Genomic DNA, 7,150 nt, shown 5'->3' on the forward strand with positions numbered 1-7,150 from the left:
TTATTTGAACAGACAAATTATGTTTAAATATTCTAGAAAAAATTGACAACAAACATCTGTCATATGTATGCAACTTCTAAAAATCTCAGCTTCAAATTCGACCTACACTTAGAGAACTTAAAAAAACAAATCTTAGGTTTGAATGGTGTGATATCCTGTTCACCTAAAGCTAACACTATTCACAGTAGGTTTATCTTTTCTGTTTCTTCGCCTGTAGAGGAACTTTTGAGCTGATTTTTTTAGAGTTGTAGATACAACCGGTAGGTATGTTGTATACAAGTTTCAGATTTTTTTGCAATTTCTATGAATGAATTTTGTGAGTTGATCCTATGATCTCACCTAATAGAGTGATCCTACACAAGTCTCCCCCCTGATTTCGTGTACATTTAAATTGACGAATACTTGGTAGAAAATTCAACGATATTCCTGTCTGAGCCTCCTCCTTCCCGCATTGCCTGCTTGGCCATTTCCATCAACTTCATAGCATTTCCTTTATATTCATCTTTCCTTTCGCCATCCATTACTTTCTTGATGCACCTATCGATCTCATCCCTCTTTAGCCAACCATTGTCGCCACGATGTGTGCGCACACCAATGCTCCACGCACTTTCCATGTATTTTGCAATAGTGGGCTGGTCTGCCCAATGCGGAATTCCAACGAGAGGCACACCACATACAATTGCTTCTAGTGTCGAGTTCCATCCACAATGCGTAACAAAACAACCTAAATACAATTTAACAGCGACTTTATCCACATTTTAAATATGTTTGTCTATAAAAAGAGAGGAACTGACGTTAATAGTTTGAAATTTCATACCGATGGCTTTGTGTGTGAGAACCGCAAGTTGGAGACACCAAGAAACAATTATTCCTATCTTCTCGCACTTTGCCTTCAGTTCTTCAGACAATTTATGCGACTCCTTGGATCTCACAACCCATATGAAAGGCTTCCCGGAATCGCATAGACCATTCCCAAGCTCCTCTAATTGGGAAACATCATACTGGGAGAATGTTCCATAGGATACAAGCACAACCGAGTTAACGCTCTGCTTCTCCATCCAATCGATACACAACTCATCACCGCCGAAGAGGTTGAAACCATAAGATTTGTTGGATGGCAAACGATCATCGTCTAGGTAGAATGATGGCAATGTTGGGCCTATCATCTTTGCTCTCCATGTTGACTCCATGTATTTTGCTTCCTGCTCAGTCAACATATTGTACATGTCAACTTTCTAGTAGGAAATGAGAAAGCATATATGTATTCTAATGATTGGAGCAAATTTACCCGCTAGCTACTTACAACGGTTTCTACTAGTAGCTTCACTAACACGTCTATATTTGGTGATATTGTTGGGTTGTGAACTTATGATTATGGCACTGTACATGTGTGCGTGCACCATGCCTAGTTCCTCCTTCCCAAAATACTAGCCATAGAAAACATGCTAGTTCCATGATTGTTTGATGCAGGCAGTGTGCAGATTAAGCGCGCGTTTGGTAGCCTGCATGTCCCTTGGCTTGCATTGGCCTAGCAATTTTTTGCCCGTTTAGTTGCTTGGATCGAGTCGTGTTGTTGGACGAACAGATTTTCAAAGTACCCTCGGGTCAGGCTCTGGAGGAATGCCCAGTTCTGCCGTTGCTGGCCATGTAAGCAAATGCAACTGTGCACGTGGTGTTGCTTACGTCCAATCTGGCTTACACTACTCCACACATCTTCTGTTCAAATCAATACAAATATAGACCGAATTAAAATGAGTTGTACATGAAAAAGACATGTGTCGATGATATGAATCAATTCCCACAATCGGTTTTGAGTTTCGTCAGTCGTAAATCGTCAATTTCATGTATGAAGTTTTTAGCGAATTTTGTCAAATTCATCGCACACGCTCAACCGTTTGAAATTTCCTTTGATGAGTAGGTTCACATCACCATTCCGCATGACTTTCATGTTGACATATTTTTGTTTCGGTGTACATACACCGATAAATAAATGGCTCGCTAATATACTGTAATATGTACGTATGTGTGGGTATAGTTTGGAGTACTTTTGCTCAACTTCTGGCGTGCCATCTTCATGGACGGCGACGTGATGATGATATGTGAGAAGTTAGAGGTGATAATCCATGGTGGTGGCAGCATGGTGATGTTCGTCTTCGTGGTCGGTGACGTGGTGATGCGTGTGACCGGCATGACCGACGGTGTCATGGTGGTATTCATCTTCGTCGTCGGTGACATGGTTATGCTTGTGACGAGCGTGAACATCGGTGTCATGGTGGTGTTTGTCTTCGTGATCGGCGACGTGGTGATGCTTGTGGCCGATGTGACCGGTGGTGTCATGGTGGTCTTCGTCTTTGTGGTCAACGGCATGGTGATGCTTGTGACGGGCGTGGACAGCAGTGTCATGGTGGCTTTCGTCTTCATGGTCGGCGACATGGTGGTGCTTGTGATCGGGTGACCGGCTATGTCATGGTGGTCTTCGTCTTCGTGGTCGGCGAAGTGGTGATGCTTGTGATCGGCGTGAACGATGGTGCCATGGTGGTCTTCATCTTCATGGTCGGCGACGTGTCCATGCTTGTGACCGCCGTGATCGACAGTGTCATGGTGCTCTTCATCTTCGTGGTCGGCGACGTGGTGATGATTTTTGACCGGCGTGACCGGTGGTGCCATGGTGGTGTCTGCCTTCGTGATCGCCGACGTGCCGAAGCTTGTGAACGGCGGCGTGCGGCTTTATGATAGGTGAGAAGGTGAGAGGTAAGGTCACTGTGTGGATAAGTGGTGAGGCTAAAACTAGACCGTATGTGACCAAACAAGCTGAGCTCAAACCTGCACCGTAGCCCGTCTGGAATAAGATGGGGATTTGTTCCCACTGCGCCACGATGTAAAAAAATTCGAACCAAACGCGCCCATGGAGCAGACGAATTTCACTCACCATCGTTTCATTTTTTTTGCAAACCAAATGAATTGCTGCCGAGTGCGACTCACCGTTGGCTCGATGTCGCTGAATGAGTTGACGAGCACGTCATCGGCGTCCTCCAGCCCTTCAAACTGCCCGACGGACACCTTAAGGAACATCGGCTCCGACTGCGGCACCGGCGAACGGCGGCACGTCCTCCGGCCCTAGCTCGACGCCCAGCGCTCCTCTCGAGAGCAGCTCGCACCCGTCCGTCACCGGCAGCGCCAGCCGCCCCGCCCACAGCTCTCCGTAGATGATGTTCACCGCACATGGTTGGGAGTGTTAGATGTATAATATGTAGGGGTGTATACGTAAGACTAGGATTGATCATCTTGTACTATAAGTCTATCCCTCTCCTTGTACCTCTATATATACCCCCAAAAGGTCATGGAATACAATACACAAAAATTAGGGTTCTACAAATTCAATATGGTATCAGAGCGGTTAGCCTCACGGCGCCGATCCTAGATCCTCCCACCACTTCCGCATCGCGCCGCCCCCGGGGAGATCTCTCCTCGGGGGCGCGGCACCCGGTCTTATCAAAGATTAGATCGGTTCTTTAGTTTAGATCTTAGATAAAATTCGAGTTCCTAGATTAGATCCAATTTTGGAAATTTCCAGTTCCATAGATTAGTTCCAATTAGCCACAAAATAAATCTCTAGATTCTCAAATTTCCAGTGAATTAAGTGCAAGAAATCAACAAGATCATCGCGTGCTAGGCGGCGCACGAACAGCTACCCGGCGAGGAAGATCTGCGTTACCTGCCACGTCTTCGTCCAGGATCCGCGTACACGCGCCCTCAGCGGCCGACGCGGAGCGTCTTCGACCACGGTGTTGCAGCAAGAAGCGGGAGCAGGCCATGCATGTGAGAGACATGCACTCCCGTGCAAGCCAGCAACATTCATCCTCACGCGCTAAGAGACAAGCAGGTATACGTGATCTCATCTACTTGTGCTAGTAGACTGCCCTGGCGCCGGATCGACCTGCATCAACTCGATCTACTCTAAGCGCCTACGCCGCCATGACACTAGTAGAAAAAGGGATCTTTCGTCCAACCCTTTAGTACCGGTTTCCTTACGAATCGGTACTAAAGGGTGCATTAGTACCGGTTTTAGTACCGGTTCCTGTCACGAACCGGTACTAAAGGTTTTTCCTGCTCCCCACGCACCTCCACCCTCCCCCCCCCTCCCCCGTGGATCGCTTTTTTTGCTTTGTAAAATACAAATGAAAATGATAGAAAATTCAAAAAAATAAAATGATTTCAGATTCTTGTATGTTATGCAACCTAGTATTGGGGAAAATTAACAAATTTGAATTTTCACTTTTTTTGCAAAAAAGTTTTGGAAAATGGTAAAACCGCAAGAACTTTTGCGTACGACGTCGAAAAAAAACGTATAATATATCAAAATCATCGTGGCAAAAAGTTACATCCGAATTCACCCGGGTTTACCCGGTTAGCCAAATTTTAGATTCTCAAAATTCCAAATCAAAATATGAAAGCAGGAAGATTTTAGGTTTTTTCCAAAACTTTAGAATTTTATATATTTTTTATTTTTAAAAAATTAAAATTAATAATTATAAGATTTTTTGATTCCCAGAATAACTATTACTTTTATCAAATTATAAGATTTTCAAATTTTCAGGTTTAAAGTTTGGCAAAAAAATATTAAAAGTTTAAAAAATATATAAAAATAATACAAATTAAAAAGTTAATTTTATTTATTTATTCAACATTATTATTACATCATTACTTTTGTTTATTAAAAAAATTATTTGCAATAAAATAATAAAGAAGTGTCAGATTGACCAACATGTTAATAGGATTGATATGATACTACTATCAACAACATGCGCGCGAAGCACTTGGAAGTGGGACGGAAAGGAACCCGGAAGTTAAGCGTGCTAGTGTTGGAGTAGTGTGAGGATGGGTGACCGACCGGGAAGTTTGACCAAGGGTAAGTAATTGACTAGAGATTAAGTGTAGTTAGAGACTAACGGAAATATTAGAAATTATGAAAAAAAGGGAGTGAAAAATAATTAGAAAAAAAATGGATAAAAAAAATTAAACGAAATAGCCTTTTTGTGAAAAAAAAATAAAAAAAAAGATCTCCAGCCCCGCGGCCGGATCTTTAGTACCGGTTCCAAAACCGGTACTAAAGGCCCTTTCAAACCGGTACAAAAGGGGGTTTCTCTACTAGTGTGACTACCTACACCAACCTGCTACACTACACCATGCCCGATCTACGTCAACCTGAACAACTACAAGCTGTACGACTACATCAAGATCTACATCGCCAACGACATCGCCAAGGTCTACATCAACATGGTCTGCATCGACATCCTCGTCAACACTGCCGTCGCCACCTACGATACAAAAACCCCACCGCCGCCGCAGAACCGCTGCCGCCGCCGCGCTATGACAAAGACCCGCCGCTGCCGCAGACCCGCTGCCGCCGCCGCGCTACGACAAAACCCGCCGCCGCCGCAGACCCGCTGCCGCCGCCGCGCTACGACAAAAACCCGCCGCCGCCGCAGACCCGCTGCCGCCGCCGCACAACGACACAAAACCCCCCGCCGCCGCAGATTCTTGCCGCCGCCGCGCAAAACCTAAAACCCCAAGACCAAAAATGCGCAATTTTTTGCGCCTTCGGCGAATACGGCTACACCTCATATGACAACTACGACATCGACCATACCTCGACCACGGCTACATCATGCTTGGCTACCTCGACATCGACATCAACAAAACGTCTACGGCAACTCAAGAACTCCAGTTAATAGCGCCCGCGTCGTCACTTGCGTCAACGACACTCCTGCTGTGACTGCGGGAGGGAAGAGGAGGTACCAGAAGGGGATGCCGGTGATGAGAAGGAGGAAAAGAGGATGGAAGCGCGAGACTTCAAATCCAGTCGCAAGGGTCCGCTTCACTCCCGCTACGACTGAGGGGGATGTTAGATGTATAATATGTAGGGGTGTATACGTAAGACTAGGATTGATCATCTTGTACTACAAGTCTATCCCCTCCCCTTGTACCTCTATATATACCCCCCCAAAGGGTCATGGAATACAATACACAAGAATTAGGGTTCTACAAATTCAATAGGGAGAAGAACGCCGCGGTGGGCACGCCGGCCGCGCGCGCCACCCGCGCCGCCCACGCCAGGTGAGGGTCGTAAACCAGTACGCGTACGGGCCGCCCCTCACGCGCCTCCGACACGAGTAGCTCGCTCAGCGACTCAGACCCCACGGCCTCCAGCAGGGAAAGGTACTCCGCCGTGTCCGGGGACGAAGCACTGCCGCCGGCGTCGAAGCCGTCGGAGATGGCGACCACGCGGAAGGGATCCCCCGGAGGCGGCGTGGTGGAGAGCACGTAGTGGCTGGTGACGAGGGTGGGGCGGAGGCCGTGGTACGCGAGCCGGCGGCCGAACTGGAGCATCGGATTGACGTGGCCCTGCGCCCCCGGCATCGCAAGAATTAGGACGCTTGCACCTCCATGACCGCCTCCAGGGCCTACGCTCGAGCTGGCATTAGCCGACGGCGTGCTCTCCATGTTTGGTTCTTTGGTGTTCCCGGTGGTGTTTGCTAAAGCCTCATTGGGTACATAGGCATCGAATGGCGCGTAAAGTTTCTCCTCGGAATGATCAAAATTGTGATAGGTTTGTTTCGTGGTGGATTTTGCACTTGACTCGATCGCTCCATGATGCAGCTGCTTTAAGTCGGGACCATACTGTTGATACTCGTTTTGGGCCGATGGCTAATCAAGAACATAATTCGGTGTTCGGTGTGACAGATATATTGCTCAATTAGAAGACACCATGTCCACCATTCCAAGTTGTGCCATGATCCAGCTTGATTGCCGATTATGCTAGCAGTCAGAGGTGATCTCGAGGATCGATATATGAAGTCTTCCAGTAGAGCTCCTTTAAGATGACCTCAAATGAAGAAGTGATATAAACAAAAGTTGTGCGTCTCCTCGAAACAAGCAACTTTGATTTTTGAGTCATCGCGATCCAACTTAGTATGCAATTTTTGGAGCTAAAATACTGCTGGAACTCGAATTACCCGAGGTAGGGCGCCCGACCATAGAGGCCTGTAGGGTAAGGCGCGAGCCAAATTGGAGAAGAGACGAAAATGTCAGAATTAATATATTTTATTGAGACCTTAATGAGACGGTCAAGATGAACTCGGATGGAAAA

General features: G+C 46.6%; 1 pseudogene; it reads right to left on the minus strand.

Annotated features, from left to right (window-relative positions):
* Nucleotides 1–386: 386 nt before the first annotated feature.
* LOC127331111 (UDP-glucosyltransferase UGT13248-like) lies at nt 387–6,504 on the minus strand (annotated as a pseudogene).
* Nucleotides 6,505–7,150: the final 646 nt, after the last annotated feature.

This window comes from Lolium perenne, chromosome 2, assembly GCF_019359855.2.
Source record: "Lolium perenne isolate Kyuss_39 chromosome 2, Kyuss_2.0, whole genome shotgun sequence".
Taxonomy (NCBI): domain Eukaryota; kingdom Viridiplantae; phylum Streptophyta; class Magnoliopsida; order Poales; family Poaceae; genus Lolium; species Lolium perenne.